General features: G+C 44.5%; 1 protein-coding gene across 2 annotated transcripts in view; it reads left to right on the plus strand.

Annotated features, from left to right (window-relative positions):
- FZD3 (frizzled class receptor 3) overlaps positions 1 to 22,836 on the plus strand; it is a 158,645-nt gene that overhangs the window by 130,911 nt on the left and 4,898 nt on the right. The gene's annotated exons all lie outside the window — the stretch shown is intronic.

Raw genomic sequence — 22,836 nt, forward strand, 5'->3', positions numbered from 1 at the left:
AGACATTATAGTACTTATAAACACTTAAATTTTTAAACTTCAAGTAATCATTTGTAGGAACATATCTTTGCGCGTTAGCGAGGGGATGTGTCCTTGTTTAAGCATAAGTGAAGGCAAATAGATCAGACTGACTTTGATAATATAGAGCATACTTAATACGGTAGCTGCATAGTCCTGTGTAGTCCTTAAGAGCAATTGTGACTCACAGCGAAAGATCCGCGTAAGTAGTGTCAATAGTAGTATCACAGAACATAAGGCATCAATCGTTTTCATCTGAGTAGGTATACTGCAAATATGACATCTAAGTAAGCCCTCAGCATGAGGTTAGTAGTGCTGGATCTTATAGAGATGTTAAAGTTCCAAACGTTCACATAGCGTTAGATAAACGTTCCATGTAGAGTAGATTGAAACTTCAAAAACAGTGCCTTAAGACGGCTGGCAACATATGGGGCTATAGGTATCGGGCCGTAGGCGTTAGGCCATGTACATTAGACGCCAGGGGCCACACACTGGTCACAGTACTTACAGAACTTTGATGATTAAAGCGGTCATCTGGTGGGGGTGGTTGGGCTGGACTGCGGAGGTTGCGGGGTCGCCGCCCGTCTTGAAACCGTACTCCACTCACGTTCCGGGCGTTGAGGTCTGGGAGATTCAGACAACGTCGGGACCTCGACTCTCATTCCCGCCGCTTCCAAGATTCTGCGGCCTTCTGCGAGTGTGGTGACTAGATGGTTAGTGCCCTGCAGCGTAAAAATCAAGGAGCACGGAAAGCCCCATCTGTACCTTACAGAAGCTTGTTGCAGGCTTAGCGATACAGGCCTCAGGATTCTTCTTTTTTGCAGGGTTATAGGAGAGAGGTCCGAGTACAGTTGCACGGTGGTTGGGACACCCGGGAGTGGGTTCAGGTTTCTAGCCGCATTCATGATCTGTTCTTTTGTTTCATAATAGTGGCATTTAAGGATAACATCGCGTGGTAAGTTAGTATTACGAGGCTTTCCCAGAGCTCGATGTATACGGTCGAGCCTGAAGAGGGATGGGTCCATCTGGGGAAGTAGTGCAGAAAAGAGGTTAAGGGCGGTGGCCCGCAGGTCAGTGATGGATTCTGGTAGGCCACGAATGCGTAGATTCGACCTGCGCGCCCTATTTTCGAAATCCTCCAGTCTGGATTCCATCTGTAGGAATTTCTTGTCATGGTCGTCCAGCCTACGTTTGTCATCCGAGAGGGCATCAGAGAAGCTGTCCAGCCTTACTTCGATGGCATGGGTTCTCTCACCGATATCTTGGATCTGGGCTGTAATACTCGCCACTGCCACTCCCAGCTCTTTTACCAGGATCTTGTGTATGGTAGTCACTATATCAGGTTGTGGAGAAGCTGGCAGGCTCGGGGAGGACTGCTGACTGAAGCGTTCTGATTGAGGAGAAAGTGAGGCACTTGGTGAGCCTTGTTGACTAAGCTGTTCCAGCGCGGCCTGGGACGTGGAGGCCTGGTCTGGGGTTGCAGCGGCCATCTTGGTTGCCTGTTCTTTCTTCTGCTGCCGCGAGAAAGCTGCCTCGATCGGCTTTTGTTTAGTGTTTTCGCCTTGCTTCTTGCTCCTCTTGCGGCTCGACCTGTCCCCCATCCCTAGGGGGAAGCGGTTGTTCAAACTAGCCCGTGGGTAAGCTGCTATATCACCCGTTAGCTCCACTCAGACACGGAGCTCAGACGTGTTGCATCTGCTCACGTCGGCGCCGCGCATGCGCTCCGACAATAACATTTTAAACCTACTTTTTTAGCTTTGAAACAAAAAAAATAAATATGTGAGATTTTTAAAAAAAGAAGTTATTTTTAGGTGTGGGTATCGATACAATCCCATCACTTTATCCTCACCTTGCGTTTCCTTTAAACATTGTCTTGAAGGAGAGTCTTTGGTTTCCTCATGTCTTGCCGCTCAACTAAACTTGTTCTAGTTAAAACAGATTGGCGACACCTAATGCAGGGTAATTAGAATGTCAGAGGTAATGACAGGTCCTCTATAAGATGTGTCTGCGGCTTTCCCCCTCCAGTGATTTGCTTTGTGTGTATAGATATAGGCTTTGGCTTATACAGTCTTACCTTGGCCTTGACAAATGATGATCTCTCTCTGCACAAGTGTGAGATGTCTTAGTTGTGCCTGTGCGGTGTGGCTGAGTGTCACGTACTGCTAAATACTTATCAGCCTGTCACATACCACCAAACACTTATCAGCCTGTATATCCGCTCTGGAATGTCAAGATTGCTTCATATATAGACAGATGTGTGGTGAGAGCAGAGCAAAGCGTTCTCCTGGAGACGGTCGCAGAATTTTCAGACGAAATCGATCAAAATTATAGATCAGGTTGGCATGTTAGACAGATTTGATCACGTGATCGAATCTGTTGAGGATTGATGGGGGATATTGATAAGCATATGGTTATTAAAGAGAAACTCCGACCAAGAATTAAACTTTATCCCAATCAGTGGCCGATACCCCCTTTTACATGAGAAATCTATTCCTTTTCACAAACAGACCATCAGGGGGCGCTGTATGACCCCTCCCACAAGAAGCTCTGAGTACCGAGGTACTTCTGGCAGTTTCCTGTCTGTGAAACCCTGTTACATTGTGGGAAATGGCTGTTTACAGCTGTTTCCAACTGCCAAAACAGCAAGCAGCAGCTACATCACTTGCCAGCAGTAAAAATGTCACCAAGTAATAAATATCAGAATATAAATCAGGGATTTAAAATATTTTATAATGGGCAAACACTGACTAAATCATTTATACATAATTGTACAAATGAAACACTTTTTTATTACATTATTTTCACTGGAGTTCCTCTTTAAAGAGAATCTGTATTGTTAAAATCGCACAAAAGTAAACATACCAGTGCGTTAGGGGACATCTCCTATTACCCTCTGTCACAATTTTGCCGCTCCTCGCCACATTAAAAGTGGTTAAAAACAGTTTTAAAAAGTTTGTTTATAAACAAACAAAATGGCCACCAAAACAGGAAGTAGGTTGATGTACAGTATGTCCACACATAGAAAAATACATCCATACACAAGCAGGCTGTATACACCCTTCCTTTTGAATCTCAAGAGATCATTTGTGTGTTTCTTTCCCCCTGCAGCTATCTTCCACTGACGTGTCAGGCTGTTTCTTCCTGCAGAGTGCAGACAGCTCTGCCTGTATGTAATTCCTCAGTATGTGAAAGCCCAGCCAGCTCAGAGGAGGATTTATCCAGCTTGTAAAAGATAAGAGAGAAGAGAGAAGCTGCCCTAATCTAAATAATACACAGGCAGTGTGCAGAGAGGGGCCTGGAGGGGGGAGATGCATCACAGAACCACAACACTGAAGAACTTGGCAGCCTTCCAGACACAGGCTGACAAGTCTGACAAGAGAGAGATAAGTTGATTTATTACAGAGACTGTAATAGTAGAAAGTGCTGCAGTAAGCCAGAACACATTAGAATAGCTTTTGGAACTTGTAGGATGATAAAAAACAGGATGCAATTTTTGTTACGGAGTCTCTTTAAAGAGCCAGAGGGACCGGTCCCAAAAGGGTTAAAGTCTGCGCACACAAACGAGCAACATCGCTCAAAGACATTACCCGGCAAAAAGAAACCAGTACAGTAGTTTAAACGATGTTTGCACACACCGATGTGTCAAACGATTATGTCATTTGAATACTGCAAGCACAAGCGAAAGTGACATCCCATACAACACGAGCGCATGCTCTGAAACAATGTCGTTTGAACAACTTTGTACACACTCGGCCAACTACATGATATCTGCCCAATAGTCGCCTGAATTGATCTTCCACTTGGATCAGGTAGTGTACCTGATATCAGTCGCTTGTCATTGTCATTTAACATTGTTTGCTATATTTTTGTACAACGATTGTCATCTGATATGGCAATATCTAGAGTTTTTAAGGCATTTCAAAGGACATTTATTTGATGTGGTTGCAGGGCTGCATTTTTTCTGCCGCTGGAGAAGTGTGCAGAGGGGGCGGCAGGGAGCTGTTATAGTTACCTGTTCGGCCGGCTGGATCGGCTTATTCTCTCCTCCACCACAGCTGCGATGTAACCCCAGCATGTCTTCTGGGTCCTGATCACATGATATGATGTGATCAGGATCCAGGGGATGGTGTCAGCATTACAGCGCCACCCAGTGGTAGAAGAGAGGTGATGTAAGTCTCTTTCACCACCCCTTTTCCACCAGGCACTGTAATGCTGACATCATTCCCTGGATCCCGATCACATGTCCTATCATGTGATCGGGACCCAGAAGACATGTCGGAAGTTCAGCGCAGCTGCTGTGGGTGGAGGAGTAGCCGGTCCAACTATCCGAACAGGTAACTATAATAGCTCTCCGCATGGCTGCGCTAGGCTGCCAAATTTAGAAGGTCCTGAAAAAAAAACTTGGATGTGTGTGCACACCCTTACAGTGTTCTAGTGCCCATTAATGGTACAATTTATAGTGAACGATCATATTTTCGGTGAGATTATTCAGATTGAAAGAAAAGATCCAATTTAATCAATCCATTCCATTAAAGAATCCAAACCCTCGATCATATCTAAACCAGATCATATCTAAACGGCTCACCCTGTTGCCTCTCAAATTCCCGTCAGCGTTAAATATTATTCCCCCTCCGAGTTGAAGTCATTTGGGGTATGGCGATTGCAAGATCCCCGAATTACTCATATGCGGGCCGCGCACTATAGCATTAGTGCTATGACTGGGTCCAGCTTCACCATACACCTTCGCTGATCGCCGCAAAAAACCTGCTTTGACCTACAGTCCCTATCTCATTTGTTGAACTGGGGACTATCTGTATATGAGGTGTTTCTGATGGTGAAACCAGGAAAATAACTGTCAGGCCTTGTTCACATTGCGTTCTGATCGCGTTGGCATTGGGCGTTTTTTGAAGCAATTTTTTTTTCCGAGTCTTGGCGATTTCTGTGCGTTGGGTGTTTTTGGTAACCGTTTTTGTAGACGCTTTTGCAGAGCGATTCAGTTTTTTCACTTTCTGATGTCAGTCAGGAAGTGAACTATTTCACCTGGAAATGAATAAATACAATGTATTTATTCATAAAAGCGCGAACGTGATTTTGTGAGCGTTTGCGTTGTTTTTTTTCCTATACCTTCCATTGTAGCAAAATCGCCCCAAAAATGGTCCACGTAGCGCTCCTCTGAATGGAAAGCGAACGGAACACCCCAATCTGAACTAGTGCATAGGAAAGCATGGTGTAAGCGCTTTCAGGGCGATTTTTGAAAAATCGCCAGCGCTTAAAAGAATTCAAAAGCACCTCTAGTGTGAACGAGCCCTAATAGTTGGTATCCTGAAAAATCTACTGCTTTTTACTATAGGTCATTACAGGGCCTCTTTAACCACTTTATTGACCACTGTAGTATATCTACGTCCTCTGTGACTTCATCTAAGTCACGAGTCAGTAGATATACGTCTGGTAGCAGAAGCAGCGCTGTGCAGGATTGGGCTTGCTCCTGTGCACATTTCTTGCACTATCTGATGCAGCAATTATTGGTGAACGGGAATATACGTTTCCTGAGCTAATTAGACAGATTTTTTACCATTAAAAATACTTTTATTTTCTCCGTTCATAGTGAAAAATACACTCTGTAGCATTATTTCAGAATCGAATAACAAATTGTGACAGAAACATAATCTAAGCTTTGTGATAAGCGGTAAGAATAGCCAAACAAAATTTGTGTTTTTTATCTACAGTAGCACTTTTTATTTTTAACCTGGAATTGGTAAAGCTGAGAAATATGTTTTTTCTATTTTTTTTCCTTGTTTTCCCATTAGAATTCATAGAAAACAAAATTGTTCGAGGGGAAAAATGGCATGCAATGAAAGCCTTGTTTGTCTTGAAAAAAACAATATGTATTTCATTTCTGTGTCATAAGCAGGGATAAAGTTATTTCTGATTAAATAAGGACATAGCTAAACTGTCAAAACTGCTCTGGTCCATAAGTGGGAAACAAGGTCTGGATACGAAGTGGTTAAAGGACACCTGATGTGACATGATGAGATAGACACGTGTATGTACAGTGCCAAGCACACAAATAACTAGTCTGTGTTCTTTTTTTTTCTTTCTCTCTCTGTCTGAAAGAGTTAAGCATCAGGTATGCAAGTGACGGTTTTTGTTTGGGCGGGCTGTAGCGTATTCCTCACGGATAAGGAATTGCAGCCATAAAACACTTTCCTGGCAGTAAATGGCTTCTGAGAGCAAGAAAGAGATAAGGGTCAATAGTTCATAGATTTTAGCTCTGGCATACGTCATTGAATGTGTCATTGAGCAGAGACTGTGAAACAGTAAAAACTTAAAGTAGATTTAAATATAAAATAAAACTGTGGGATATCTAAAATATAGTATTTTTTCTGAGAAAAAGGATAGATACAATTGTTTATCTCATCTGATTATTTTTACCTCGGATGTCCGTTAAGATATGAGTCGTGTTTACGCAGTGGCGTAGCTAAGGAGCTGTGGGCCCCGATGCAAGTTTTACAACGGGGCCCCCCAAGCACTATATACATAACAATTGATACAGTGCACCAAAACCTGCCAATGGCAACTACAGTGTCAGAGGTGCAAGAAGGGGATGGGAAACAGCTTGTTAATGATTACCACTATTCAAAGTATCTATAGAAGTGATTCTTATGAGCATAGGACCAATAGAGAGCTAATACTGTAGTTGAGGGAGGGGCCTTCGGGGCCCCTCTGGCCCAAGGGCCCCGATGCGGTCGCTACCTCTGCACCCCCTATTGCTACGCCCCTGTGTTTACGGTATTAACTTTTTTTGGCTGTATAAATGAAGTAGAGTGGTTCTTTAAAGGACCTCTGTCACGAAAATCGTAAAATTTTAAATATATGTAAACCTATTCAGTTAGGAAGTATGTTTCTTCTAGAGTAAAATGAGCCATAAATTACTTTTTTCCTATGTCGCTGTCACCTTACAGTAGGTAGTAGAAATTTGGCAGAACCGACAAGTTTTGGACTAGCCCATCTCCTCATAGGGGGTTCTCAGGGATTTCTTCATTTTCAAAATGCACTTAGAGAATGGCAGTTGCCCCCTTCAACTGCCCAAGAACTGTGTAGGGAGCAGGGAAGCTGGCCAGCATCTTTGTATAAATCTTTTTCAGGGAGTGTCTTTATAAAGAATAAAAGCCATGCTGAGAATCCCCTATAGAGAGATGGACTAGCCCAAAACCTGCCGGTGATGTCAGATTGCTACTGCCTACTGTAAGTGAGAGCAACATAGGACAGAAGTAATGTATGGCTCATTTTGCTCAGGAAGAAATGAACTTCTTATTTGTATGTGCTTTAAATTTTAAGATTTTCGTGACAGTTTCTCTTTAAAGAGTGCTGTCTGTGCAGCTGGGGTAAGGCAGTGCATTGTTGTGTGGATAAAGTGCTGCAGTTGGCAGTCATTATCCTCTTGGCAGACACACATTCAGGTAATGGAGACACTGGGTGGGGGCGACTTTCTCCAGATTGTGCGCCGGGCCTGAAATCTGGCATTTCTGCTCATATGGCATTGTTATTTTAAGACTCTTATTGGCATGAGTGGCTCGGGCGATATGTCTTTACGAGTGCACAAAGGATTAGCGTGTGAAGGTTTCTAGAGCTCAATTAATTAGCCAATGCCTGTTTACAGCTTGATCCACTATTGCCGGTAAATGCACAATAGAGCTGTCCTGCTAAAAGAGTCTTGTTTGCTTTTAATCCGCTGGATACAGAGTATCGGGCGCTGTGCCGCGTCGCTGGACCACTTCTCAAGGCATCCTGCAGTGAGAGGTGGTGAGGGAGGAATTGACTTCCTTTTAGAAAATGCTGTTTCCCTGGCTGTTGTGCTGGTCCTCTGTCTTGGGCCTCTTTTTCCGCTTTCGTTTCTCTAACAGTTAATCCTCGCATCTGCCACTCACGATTGCCATTCCGGTGCAGTTTAAATGTAACTGAATTGCATCAGTCGTAGCACCATGCGTTTTTAAGCGCTGACATGCTGCGGCGTTACCATGCGGCATAAAACCGACGGTCGCATCTGAGCACGTCAACCAGTGTGCTTAGTTGCATCGTACATGGGCAAGCTGCTCCCGAATGATAACGGGATCGATTTTCCGATGATAACTCTTCAAAATCAATAGTGTTAGCGATCAGGAGCAGATCAGACATGTCGGAAATAATCGTTGCGATCCCGTCGATAGGATGGAAAGTTGCATTGTGTGTACCCAGCACAAGATATTTAACTAAGCAGATCAGGACCGTAACAATAGCTTCTGCGATCCCTGCTGGGGGCTCAGGGGCCGGTTTTGAGGTGCAGAGCATCGGATGTTAGCCTGTTAGTTTGCAGCATCCTGTCACATGACATGCAGTGTTGGGAGCCCCAAGCTGATAAGCTGCACAGTGCGGCTACACAGGGGATCTGTCCCACCAGAATGAGGTAAAGTATTACGCTCTGTGGCTGCTCTGCAACATCAGGGGGTTGGTGGGGGGTGCTGCCAAGCTTTTCTGGAGGGCCCAACCTATGTAAGTTACACCCCTGTCCCAGATCCTCCATGACACTCCGACCAGCAGCTGTCAGGGACCATCTTCTTCTTCATGGTCGCACTCCCATCTATGTATGAGCGTAACTGTACTGTGCATATGTGGGTACAGTCCGCACATGCCCAGTAGCATAAAGCCGCTCATGAACGGAGAGATAAAAGCTGAACACAATCAGCTTTGCTCTAGCGGGAGCGTACATGAACAGGAGTGCTGCTACGAAACACATGTGTCAAATATGTTCAGAGGGACCCAGAGCTGGAATGGTGTGCTGGAGGGGGATCTTCTGGACTGTCCAGAGACTACCTACTACAACTAGGTAAGTATCTTTTAATTTTTAATCCAATTCAGGAACACTTTAAATACTTTCCGACTCTGAATTACTTAATGTCAGGAATATAGCAGCTAGTTATGAGGCTGATGATGTTAGGAATACAGGAACATATTTCTTTCATTTTCCCATTTTTATATCTGCTATGTTATGTCAAAGGTGTAGATATGCCAGGCTAGATTCATAGACTGTTCATGTGATTGTGTGTGTGGGTCAATAGACCTACATTTGCATCTAAAGAGGACTTCAGTGAATTGAGCTGGGGTAATCAGACAATGGCAGAAGTGAAGTGTTGAAGTCATTGACACTTGAAACATTTACACTTCTGTTGAGGAAGGCTGTTAAAGCATTGTGAAGAACTCTAGACTAGTCAGGAAGAGTCTCTTCACCAAAAGTTGACATAATTCCCCACCTTGGGGAATTATCTGACTAGAAGTGAATTTGTGTCACCCAAACAAACGACCTGGTTAGACCGCCACTCCACCAGAGGAAACTTTAGATGTGGGTATTGTAAATATTGTCCTAAAATGCTCACACAGAAGGTTGTTGATGTCTGAGGGGTCGAATTTCGAAGTAAAGGGCTGTTTACGTGTCATACCGATCATGTGGTCTACGTGTTGTTTTGCCCATGTAGAAGGTGTTACATAGGTCAAACAACTAGACCTTTAAAAAAACGTATCGGCGAACATATTAGTGTCATTAAGGCTGGGAAGAGTTGTACCAGACTGGTTTCACATATGAAAGAAGCACATGGAGGTGGAAGTGATGGTCTGAGATTTGCAATCTTGGAAAAGGTTGAAGCCCCCAGGAGAGGGGGAGACAGGGAGAAATTACTCCTTAGAAGGGAGACATGCATAATATTGCGGACGGAAGCCATGGGACCAGCAGGCCTTAATGAGAAAATAGAACTGGCATGTATGCTGGATCCATGACGGGGATCTAGTAAAGACTTGGTCTCATTTTTACCTATATGTATAATATAATACAAGACCATTGTCTCCCATAGTTTGACCTTTACTATAGTATGTTATATTCCTGAAAAATGAGGGTGGTGTGATGGAATTGGGGATCCTCTAATATGGCATCTGGCAGAACTCCGCTAATCTATCCCTAACATCTCCCATACATATAATATGGTTACATTAGTCCTCTAACTCGTCCAGGATAGAATTTAATGTAAATGATATTTCATTTGTGGTGTACTGTAGCCTAATCAGCTTTGTTGACTGCAGTGAAGTCTGAGTCCCCCCAGGTCTTGTGTGTTTTTAACGTTGTGCTTATTCTCTCACGAAGTCACAGTAAATGTCACTTTTTGTCACCCAACACACATTACTGAGAGGCGTGCTGATCTGGGATGTTTCTTGATGTTTAGTTGAGATGGTTGTAAAATATGCAATACATCTTTAACTACACTCTTTTCCGTATGCCCTGCCAAAATATATGCAGGCTTTTCATGCTATTGTGTGTCGCATGGATACGGCGGCGTATACCGCTGTCCATTGGTGGAAAGTGGTTGGGCGGAGACACACCGCCCTCCTCTCCTGTTCCACCCACATAGGCTCATGGGTATTGTGGTCTTCTCCGTTCAAGGACATACACCCAGGTTTCAGCGGCCTCTCCTATTGGTCTTCATGCACTGGCACACGCGCCACCCGGAAAAGGCGGGGTTTACCGCCGCATATACCGGATGTCCGCGTATTGCCACAGTAACTCGAGCACAGCGTGACCAAGCGTCTAGCGAGACGCGAAACGGCCGTCGCAAGCCCCTACTGATGCCCGGCATCCCCACCTCCATCTCACTGCCACCATACTGACCACCCGTGGAATGCACCTGTGGTATGTAACCCTAATGAATGTGAACATTGCACAATAAATGTGAAGACGGAAGGTGCCCGGATTTCTTTTTCTCCTTTGTTCCTGCAGTCCTGAGGGCCCAGGAGCCTCTCCATCTGCAACCTTCCTGGAATGTGTGACAGGCAGCACTGAGCTCTCTGGGAGGGGCGGGCTGAGAGGGTTCTGGGAAGTTATTCCCTTGGAGCTGTCCGAAGGGGAAGAGGCAGACCAGCAGATAATCGTTCCCCAAAGGGACCGAGAGATAGCTCCTGCCACTATAGAGAAAGTACGTGTAGCGACGGTTGGAACCCTTCCCCAGCTGCAGCACTGTCTCTATGGTCGCGAATTCACGGTTGTCACTGACTCGCATTCCCCTGGTTGGTTACGTCAGGTTGCCAAGGGCAACGACACATTGCAGCAATCTGACCTAGCTTTCCATTCGTGTAGCTTGGAGCTGACAGGTGGGGAACCCTCCTAAGGATGCGAAGGGGTTATCCCACCCGGCCAGGCCGTCAATGTAGGCTTTGGCAGGACGATTCGTTAGAATCATCTGCCAGCGCCATCTGGAAGAGGGGGCATGTCAGGAATATAGCAGCTAGTTATGAGGCTGATGATGTTAGGAATACAGTAAAATATTTCTTTCATTTTCCCATTTTTATATCTGCTATGTTATGTCAAAGGTGTAGATATGCCAGGCTAGATTCATGGACTGTTCATGTGATTGTGTGTGTGGGTCAATAGACCTACATTTGCATCTAAAGAGGACTTCAGTGAATTGAGCTGGGGTAATCAGACAATGGCAGAAGTGAAGTGTTGAAGTCATTGACACTTAAAACATTTACACTTCTGTTGAGGAAGGCTGTTAAAGCATTGTGAAGAACTCTAGACTAGTCAGGAAGAGTCTCTTCACCAAAAGTTGACATGTGTGTTAAACACTATTTCATTGTGAGGAAATTGAATTATTGGTGGAGGTGCAAACTATACCCTGTAAATTACATCTATTGGAAGGGGTTGGAAATCTCTGCAGACTTTAAAAACGGAGACAGGAAAAAGCCTTAATCAAGTTTTCACCTGGAGTTGAAAAGCTTCACTTCACAATCTTTTGATGTATAGACTTTTACCTGGAAATAGAATTATGTCTGAGATTTAATTAAAAACTAGTTCCTCCCCTCCCCAAGGAAGTTGCAGGCTCCAGGCGTATCTCACAGTATAAAACAGCAGCTAGGATAGCCACAACTTTTAGTTCTTGGAGATAGCACACACGGCTAGAACTAACCTGGTTCTTGACCAGAAAGTGCGTACTCCCGCAAAAACGCCAGATCGATACGCTGGTACGTTTATTTCCCCGTTTATTTTGGTAAGCAAATCGCTTTGTGTGTATTTTTGTAACTTTTATCTTTGTAACTTTTTACTCTGTTTTTTGTAATCTTTTGTATATATTCTGTTCTGCATCGTTCCACTTTTTTCCCTGGAATATTAAATTATTATTTAATAAGCTTGACTTCTGCTGTACTAAACTAACACTCATAGCCTAGAAAAGATTGAAGTGTGTATAAGTCCGTGCCTGATTGTATGATTGAGCGACACTACCGTATAAGATTGTAATTGCATTGTGTGTGGGGCGTTTGTCATACGATGGCCTAAAGCACGCAGCTGACCCAACGTACGAAAACGCCAGTGCAAGTAGCTCAACAGCTGAGTGGCTAACAGTATAGTTCGGAACGACTGTTGGTGGTTTTGCTTCACTACACTTTAAGATTGTAACTGTGTGTGGGTGCGTGGCGTTCCCGTATTCGGCCTAAGCGCAAAGCTGACCCGAATACGAAAACGCGGATTGCGCGCTGAGGACTCGACAGCAGAGTGGAAGTGTCTAGCGAACCGCTAGTGGTGGCAGTGAGAGGTGTTCTGAGGGGTCCCAGCCTTGTTTTAGCTCGAATAAGGCTGCTCCCCGCTTGATCTGGTTAAACCCGCAGTCGGGAACCGTATACGCAGGCGTGCCGCGGGCCGGTTCCTGACACTTAAAGTTGGAAAAAGTTACATTCAATAAAAATGTGTTTTCCTACCTTTTATTACCCATACAGTTATTGTATTTGCTTGTGTGCACAAGTAATATTGTCAGTCTACAAATTAAAAAATTCCCAAAGTACAGTTTATCGGCTTTGAATGCTGCATTTATATATTAAAATCTATCTAGTGATCACTTCTCAGTTGCACATATACTTGAAGCAGAGAGAGCCCAGTTTCTGCTCTTTGCTAATATTTGCTAAATGTACCAGTATTTGGCAAAGGAATGTAAACAAAAGATAATGTTATCACCTCTATGGATGCAGCCAGAAGCTGCCCACTGAAGCAAGGTGTTTTCCACTGAAGAACAACTAGCTGTGTATAACTGAGTATAACTGAATGCTGTTTAGCTACAATTTTTTTTTCTTGTATTAGATTTTATGCTCTAAATAATCTTTTAGAACAAAGAGGAAATGCTGAGTTTTATAGCACTTTAATCTGTCATCAGAATAGAATCTCAGCTATATTTACTAGGCATAGCGGTCTGCACCATGTGACTTTCAGCCATTGTGGTGCTGCTAGCAATGGCTGCAGTGATCTCCAGCTAGTCACTGGCATTGCTGCTTCATCCACCTGTAGAAACATGAGGAGATGTTTTATAAACACTGTCCATGAATAAATATGTCTGGGAAAGTGTTTATAAAACATGCCTACAAGCAGAGGCGTGGCTAGATAGCAGCGGAATCCCAGCAGCCCTGGGGTTGGGAGTCGGGACCCACTTCGGAAGAAACGAGAGTTTAGCCACCATGTCCCTTTTTAGGAAAACAAAGTTTTTTTGACATCATGTTTCCATAAAATGTTCTGCAACATTGACTCATTCCAGTGTTATCCCTCGTTGAAGCCAATCACCCAATCACATTTCCTCCTCACATTGTGACCCCTATGGCCTGGGGGTTCATCTGCTGCTGTCCTCTAGCAAGTGTGGTTGACTTAATTTGCTTTCATTACAATGCGGCCACTCTGACTCCTTCCACCCAGGGACAGTCCCTCTTTGGGAACTCAATCCCTCTGTCCCTTTTTCTTCCTCATTTGTCCCTCTTTCAGGACTGATGTACAGATCTGTGTAAATATATGTATTTTATCTACTGAAAAATGTGTTTAATTGACTCTAAACTTTATTCCCATCCTGTAAATTGATATATTTCTTATTTTCAAGTGTTAATATGAAGAAAAATGAACCAGGTTAGAAAGGACTAGTGAGGTTTTCATTATAAAGCAACATAATTTTTTTAATGAAATCTTTATGGTATGTGTGTCTAGGGGTGTGGCGGGGGCGTGGTTAGGGATGTGCCTTAAATGTCCCTCTTTCTTATCTCAAAAAGTTGGGAGGTATGCCATAACAAGTGCAGCCTCAACAACTCCTATGCTGTATCTTATGCTGGGAATACACCATACAATTCTCTGTTATGCTGGGCATACACGGCATGTTGAGGCTCGATGTGATTGCACGCGGATCGATTCCCGCTCGTCCCCGCGGGCACTTGCTTATCAGCGATTCGTGCCGGGAATCGATCCACACGGTGATCGTACATGTCGGAAATTATCAATCGAGCCATAAGCGGCTCGATTGATGAGAAGAATCTGGGCCATGTATGCCCAGCATTAGATTTACCTGCCAGATAGATAAAGTTCAACATGTTGGAAATGATCTATCTAACCATCTATCTGCTTAGCAATTAGGCATTGTTCTACTCAGCAGGAGATAAGCAGAAGACAATGCACCAGAGATAAGGGCCAGTCTCTACAGAAAATAATCTAATTATGCATTGTAACAGAAAATCTAACAGAAAATTGTATGGTGTATTCCCAGCATAAAGCTGGCCATACGCTTGGCCGATTCCCGCCAGATCGACAGCAGATTCGATCACTGGGATTGAATCTGCTGTCACATCGTTCCCGCTACACGCCGAATTTCGATCTATTTCGTCCGATCCCATCGATCGCTCCGTGCGGAAAATTACCATCAATCGCCCGCGGGTAGGGAGCGCGTCGCTAGCAGCGTTCGAGTGCCCGACGACCGACGCAATAGAGCGGCAATACATTACCTGCTCCGCCGGCGCGACTCACCCCGGTCACCGCTGCTCCGTCTCTGCTCTGGTCTCCGGGTCTTCACTTCTTCCTGCCCGGCAGGAAGTTTAAACAGTAGAGGGCGCTCTACTGTTTAAACTTCCTGCCGGGCAGGAAGAAGTGAAGCATGCCGGGGCCGGAGACCAGAGCGGAGACGGAGCAGCGGTGACCTGGGGGCAGTCGCACCGGCGGAGCAGGTAATGTATGCGGGGGGGGGGGGGGGGGGTGAGCGGTGGCAGCACCACAGATTGTGATCGGTTTCAGGCTGAAATCGGTTCACAATCTGTTTGCAGTAAGGTGGCCATACAATCCCTCTCTGATCAGATTCAATCAGAGAGGGATTTATCTGTTGGTCGAATCTGATGGCAAATCGACCAGTGTATGGCTACCTTAATGCTGGGGCTACACGGTACGTTTCTGTACCGTGTATCGAGAAGCTGATCCGGCCAACTGATAATATTCAGCTGGTCCGATCACGCTGATCGACCCCCGCCCGCTCGATCCTCGCCGGCGGACAATGGCAGGGAATCGAGCGCTGATAAGGAGCGCCGCCGGGGACAAGCGGTAATCGATCCGGCTAATCGGCCGCCGGATCGACCCATGTATTCCCAGCATTAGAGAGGTTGAGCACTGAGCAGAGGTTGAGCCCCCCCCCCCCATCCCGACTGGAATAGCTTCTCCACCACCAGGTGTGCCTCTGTATTAACACTTAATGCCAAATACACACGGTACGATTTTCCGTGCGATAGATGGATCCGATTGGTAAAATCCGTCATATCCGATATTGCTCCGGATCGTTTCCTCGCTCGATTTCTCATAGCGATGAATGGAAAAAGATACGAGAATCGAGCGTGGAATCGTGCGGTTCCAGATTAACTTGTTAAAGGCCCATTATCGTAAAAGAATTGTAAACATGTAAAACTCACTTGTAACATACATACTTAAATGAAGTACATTCCTCCCAGAGCCAAATGCACTATAAATTTCTTATGTCACAGTAGGCAGTAAATATCAGATGTGACAGGTTTTGGACTAGTCCATCTCCTCATGGGGAATTCTCAGTATCTCCTTTTATCCTTTACGAAAGCAATCCCTGGAAAGGATCTATGCAAAGATGTTGGCCGGCTTGCCTACTCATTTGCATACTATTTTGGCAGGTGGATCGAGCAACTGCCATTCAGAACATGCTTTAGAAAATGAAAAAAAAAAAAACACCCTGAGGATCCCCCATGACGAGATGGGCTAGTCGGTATCTGCCATATCTGTCATATATTAACTGCCTAATGTAAGCTACAGGAACATAGGAGAAAAATAATGTATCGTGCATTTTAATCCTGGATTACCTTTTGATAAATATGTGCATACAGTACATGCATAAAGGGAACCAGAGATGAAGCACACTTATGTATTTTACCATATAGATCAGTGGGAACATTAGAGAAAACACTTACCCTGCTTTCTGTTTCATTCTGCACTGCACAGCTTGTTTCTTATCAGACCTGATAAAATCCCTGACTGAGCATTCAGTCTGGTTTTGCTATAATGACTCAGCTATAATGATTCCTGAGCAGAGCCAGCAGGGGGCAGCCTTGGACTTAAAAAGACATGAGAGAACACAGACTGAGCTATAAACATTCCTGAGCAAATCCAGACTGAATGCTCAGTCAGGAATTTTGTCAGGGCTGATTAGAAACAGAAAGCAAGGTAGGTGTTTTCTCTAATGTTCCAACTGATATATACGGTAAAATACATGAGGGTGCTTCGTCTCTGGTTCACTTTAAAATTTAATACATTTTTCACTATTGTGGTCCTTTACTTTTTAATATTGTTGTTTTCAGATGCTTGGTTTTGTAGATTATTTAGTATTTATATAGCACCGACATTTCTGCAGCGCTGCACAGAGTATATATTGTCTTGTCACTAACTGTCCCTCAGAGGAGCTCACAATCTAATCCCTACCATAGTCCTATGTCTATGTATGTATTATGTAGTCTGTCTCGTAGTCTAGGGCCAATTTAGGGGGAAGCCAATTATCTTATCTGTATGTTTTTGCGATGTGGGAGGAATTGTGAGTGCCCGGAGGAAACCCTCACAGATATGGGGGAGAACATACAAACTCCGTGCAGGTGGTGCCCTGGCTAGTATTTCAACTGGGGACCCAGCGCTGCAAGGCGAGGGTGCTAACCTCTACACCACTGTGCCACTTTGGGCTGATTCAGGTGCATTAGATGTGTCTACAGAGGAGGTTTCCCTGCTCTCAGGGGTAATGTGGCCAGACAACACAAAACATTTGTTCAGTTCACATTGCCAGCAGCTGCACAAACCAGCGACACAGAGAGCAGCTGCTGCAGTGTGTGGCTTCACAAGTGACTGCTCTCTGCCGCCTCTGTCACTCAGGGCGCATGTGACAATAGTACCCACAGGGGATGCTTATCAGCACTCTGCACTAAAGATCAGAAACTTCACTGCACCTTTCCAGCAGAACATTTAAAGTGGGCCTTAACTCTTTTGCAGGACAGAAGGGAAACATCGAGAAATACACCCTGTATGTATTTAGAGAGTTTAGGCTGTCTAATTCCCCCTCATCTGTGCCTGATCACAAGTTGTAATTTGATCTTTCCCCTGTGTCACCTGACTGCCAAGGCAGAAAAGCGCATTTGAAAGCACAGGATGTTAACAATATGTCTGCTTCCATGAAAGCCAGAAGTAGGCACACTGCAGATTTACTTCAGGATTTGTGTTGGCTGTAACAAATATGTTTTCTTTACAGGTTATAATGCTGTTGCTTATCTTTTAGAGCAGAGTGGAAGTTCTGAGTTCAGGTCCCCTTTAATTATTTAGAGAGTTTGCAAACTATGGTAGTGAACACCTTTCTGGAACAAGTAAAAACTCCAAATGAGTTTGATGAAGTTGCATTGAATTTGGTAAACCTAAAGGATAATATATGTAAATGACACCTGGATCATTCAGATTATTGTTTGTGTGCCTAGTAGCTGTATGGTGCTTATTTTGGTACACCGGACATTGAACAGTAGCGGCTTTCCGATGGGCTCCAGCGGGAATAGCCAAGTCCGATTAAGTTCGCTCTACTGCAGAGGAGGTCTGTGCCTGCGCAGTAGAGTGGACCTGTTTGGACTCTGCTATTCCCACCGGAGCTAAGCCAGAAGTCGCTATTGTGCCTGCGCGCACCGCCGAATGTAAATATAATTGTCGCTGCAGGGGAGCCGGCACTAGATCAACCTGGCTGAGGAGGATTAGGGTCCAGAGGCTTTCCCCTCCTGTGGTAAGTACACCCCAGGGGCACTTGTTTCCTTACAGGTTTTCTTTAAAGCTTATACATTTTACAGAGCCACATCAACCCAACATGCAGACAGCCTGTTTCAGATTTTTTGGTCCTCATCGGTGCATGGCAGAAGCTGATATGGCTCTATGGGATAGGGCTTGGACCAGTACTACAGAATACCTGCCATGCACTGATGAGGAAGTAGCCCCTCAGATAGTGTAGATGGCATGAGACTGCCCCTTAAAAGATGACCCAATTCTGCAGGTTGCCAGGCAACCTATAATAATCCGTCCCATTACTTATTAATTTGTTGCTAAGTAACGGGTACCATTTCCCCAGTGCATGCTGCCCACGGGTATAATGAATTAATTGGCATTCTTGCTGGATGAGGACTCGAGTGCCTCCTCTTATAGAGCTATACCAGCCACAAGCTCTGAAATGGAAAAATTTCAGAAATTACCTGAAAACTGTCTCACCCTTCTTTGTGCTTAGTGAGCCTGCTTCCATTGACTATGATTGAGAGTGTGTTATGTCACTGCTGGACTGTATTTCATGAGGGCGAGTGAGAGGTGCCCACTGCCAGTCAGATTACCTTATATGCTCACGTATAAGACTATTTTTCAGCACACAAAAAATGTGCTGAAAAGTTACCCCCTCGGCTTATATGCAAGTCAGTGGAGCAGAACGGACGGTGGAGCAGGTTTTGTTACCCGCAGAGGAGCATAAGTATTGTGCACTTGTGATCTCTTGCCAGCTGGCTCCCTGCTGTGTCTGTTCCCCCCCATCCCCTGCAACATGGTGTGCAGAGTGCACTGCTCTAGACTACCTGTGTCCCCTGGCTTGTGGAGCAGAGCGGGCAAGCAACATGTCAGCTGATGCAATGATCGGGGATTCTTCCTGTGTGGCAATCACTGTGTCTCATATCTATGACGCCATCTAGTGGCATCTTCAGACACAGTTGTATCATCCTTTGGGCACATCTGGCTATAGGGAGAAGGAATGACTTGTACTGAAGGCACATTTGGCTACCAGGGGGAGGGGGGGGTGTCTTATACGCGAGTCAATCCCTTTTTCCTAGTTCCTGAGGGGAAAAGTGGGTACCTCGGATTATACGAGGGTCGGCTTATATGCGAGTATATATGGTAACATCACCAACAATACATTATTTGTTGTTTAGCAACCAACCAATTACATCATTGTGAATGCAGCCTATCCTCTATCTCTCTCAACTGGTGAATCAGGGAATTCAGCCTATCCATCCTCTGGAGACAAGTGACATCACTAAGCATGCAGCCTGTCCACTCTCCACAGACCAATGACACCACTGATAGTGTTCTGTTTGGGTACCGGCCAATCTCTTTCTTGTAGTGTGAGTGCCGTGATGATGACACTTTTTGTTTGACCACCCCTAGAGTGTAACTTAAAACCCTAGCTTTCATGCTGCCCATACCGCTTGGCACGCCATGCCAAGCTTAATCCAGACAGCTCCAACCCTGGACACGTTTAAATCAAAACTGAAAAGCCACCTGTTTAATTTGGCATTTATGAACACGTAACTTTTTCCCCTGTACACATCACTATATGCTGAGATGAGACAAGGTTGTGCGCTTACAAATGTTTTGTCGTCGTTTGTTTACACTCTTTAAGAAAGTGACTATAAATATTACTCCTTTAGCCATCTTAGTTGGCTGCTTTCCAAAACTCGTGCTATAGGAACGGCCCAGCGAGACACCCTGTCTGCCTTTCTTGCCAGAGATCTTCACTTCACTTTTACTTCTGCTTGTAGCACAATAACTGTCCAAGAAAAACATCTTTCATTGAAGTGCTTCGCAGTGCTGTCATCATTGCCAGTTAGAAGAGCACTCTGCAGCACTTGTGTTGTGTTTGGACAACAAATGGAAGCCTTGCGTGGTGCTTTGTAGTCCTGCCTTTGTGTGCTAATAAAGAATGCAGAACTCTCATGTCGTGTCCTTCATTTCTTCATACTCGCCCCCCTTTTCTCCCTCGCTCCTTCTCAATTGGTTTTAGTTGAAATCTGAGATCCTCATCTTTCTTTCTACTAACTAAACTTTAATCAAGGATTGAACTTCATCCCAATCAGTAGCTGATACCCCCTTTCCCATGAGAAATCTTTTCCTTTTCTCAAACAGATCATCAGGGAGGTGTATATGGCTGATATTGTGGTGAAACCCCTCCCACAGTGTGATGTCATGACCTTGGTCCTGGCAGTTGGCTGTCTGTGAACCCCATTGCATTGTGGGAAATAGCAGCTTTTTTTCAACTGCCAAGCAAGCCGTATCTCCCTCTGTGTATAGAACTCTCAGGGCTCTTTCACATCTAGAACGCATGCAGGAGCCGTTCTCCCGCAAGCGTTATATGCCCTGCGGTGTGTCGTCAGGATGTAGCGGTGCGACGCAATCAGCGGCGGTAGTAATTAATTCACCCAACGGGAAAATGCTGGCTCCCGACAAAGAAACGCTCCCGGGTGCGTAGAACCGCAACGCACCAAAACGTAGCGTTGGATGTGAAATGTTAAATGAAAGTCTATGGACTTTCATTTTACCTTGGTTAACGCAAAGTTTCGACTTTGCGTTGCACCTCAGAAAACAGGCTCTGGTGTGAAGGAGCCCTCAGTAACGAACGTTCCGTACAGATCACCTGGCAGAACTAAATACGTCGCCACTAGTGGTAATACATTTCAGAATGTAAATCAGAGAGAGGAAACATTTTACAATGGGCAATCACTAACTAAATAATTCATAAATGAATATTGTAAAAAAAAAATAGCAATTTTATTGATGTTCTTTTCACTACAGGTCCTCTTTAAGCCTGGTGCACACTTTAATTTATGATTGGCCAATCACTGACCAATTTTACCACCTCCATGCAGTATGATGGTTTACCTTCACAATCTGCTTATAGTATTAAATATCTGCTGACCCTTTAGGGCAGGCTTTCTCAACCAGGGTTCCCTGGAACCCCAGGGTTCCTTGAGGACTCTGCAGGGGTTCCTTGGCATTTTACCCCATCGTGAGGGAAGTATAATAGAGCACATTATAATAGGGGGTACTGTAAAAAGAATCTCTAAATTAGGGGTCAGAATAATAATAAACACAGTGTAATGAGTGGCAGTGTAATAGGAGTTAGTGAAATTAACAGCCTCACCTACTTTTAAAGACCGTGCCTCCTGCTAAAACATTGCAGGGGTTCCTCGAGACCAAAACATTGTTTGCAGGGGTTCCTTGAGATCCAAAAGTTATTTGCAGGGTTCCTCAAGGGTAAAAAGGTTGAGAAACGCTGCTTTAGGGTGTGCGCACACATCTAATTTGGATTGACCAATTTTATCATCTCCATGCAGTATGAGGGGCAACAGATTTTAAATACTATAAACAAATTGGTCAATCAAAATTGGATGTGTGTACATATCCTAAAGCCTGCTACTCACTTTATGATTGGCCTATCACTGACCAGTTTTACAACCTCCATGTAGTATGAGAGTCAACAGATATTAAATGCTATGAGCAGATTGTGCAGGAAGCTCTCATACGACATGAAGGTGGTAAAATGGGTCAGCGATTGACCAATCATAATTGAAATTTGTACAAGGCTTTAGTCTGATCTCAATCCCCGACCCTCTGGTCTTCATTAGTCAGTGACAGATGTTGCAGTCACACTATGCGCATTGCGTTGGGCAGTAACGCAGCATGCTGGTGCACTCTAATGCACTTGCCATACATCACAATGGGTATGTTTGTATATATCAACGTACTGCGTTATCCTAATGTATTGTGTGATAATGGATACCGGCCATTATTCAATTCACTTTTTCCTCCTATTAGATATTGTTTAATCTCCTGTTAAAAAAATGTTTCTTTACCCTGCCATTGAAGAATTACTGCAAAATTATTATTATTCTCTTGCCTAAAAGGCATTTTATTGATACAGTGTGAAAATATCACCTAGGACATTGGTTCTCAACCTGGGGTCCGTGGACCCCTGCGGGTACATTAGCACTTGTCAGGGGGCCCCCCAGGGGCCGCAGACAAAATGGTGGTGTGGGCGGGCTCAGGCAGAGAGAACACGTAGTGGGCGCAGCTGTGACAGGCAGCTTTGTCGGCCAATCGCAGTGCTTCTGCTCATCTCCTGCATGAGCACTTGGTACTTTGAAAGGTAAATTCAATGGAGCATAGCGTGCGCAGCGGGATTTTTGAACTGGCGCTGCTGAATGTAACTGGAGCTTGCTTGCTGAGTGTAGTATGGACACAGTCCCTATCTCATTTGTTAACCACATCATGTCATGGCTACACCCACTTTTTTTGCCGTGGCGCTTTCTTCAGTATGGGGTACATTTGCTTAGGGATGACCCACAAAGGGGTACATGTGCTGAGAAGGTTGAGAACCACTGACCTAGGAGAAAACGTAGGAGATTAAAGTGGATTGAAAAAGGGCCATTGGACCTGATCTAATAAGCCTTTTCTCTTAAGATATTTTTCATCTTCTGTCTTCAATAACTTTTCAGCACTTTGTAATTGAAAAAGTACCAAAAAGTAGGTGAAAAGTTCTTCAGAATTATTCTGCGTATTTCCTTGCTGGCTGGTGGCTTACACAGCATTTTATTGGTTAGATGTGAAAATATCGCCTAGGAGAAAATTTGGCGGAAAAGCGAATTGGGTCGGGCCCATTGTTTGCAAAAACA

Source organism: Hyperolius riggenbachi, chromosome 4 (genome assembly GCF_040937935.1).
Source record: "Hyperolius riggenbachi isolate aHypRig1 chromosome 4, aHypRig1.pri, whole genome shotgun sequence".
In the NCBI taxonomy this organism is placed as follows: Eukaryota; Metazoa; Chordata; class Amphibia; order Anura; family Hyperoliidae; genus Hyperolius; species Hyperolius riggenbachi.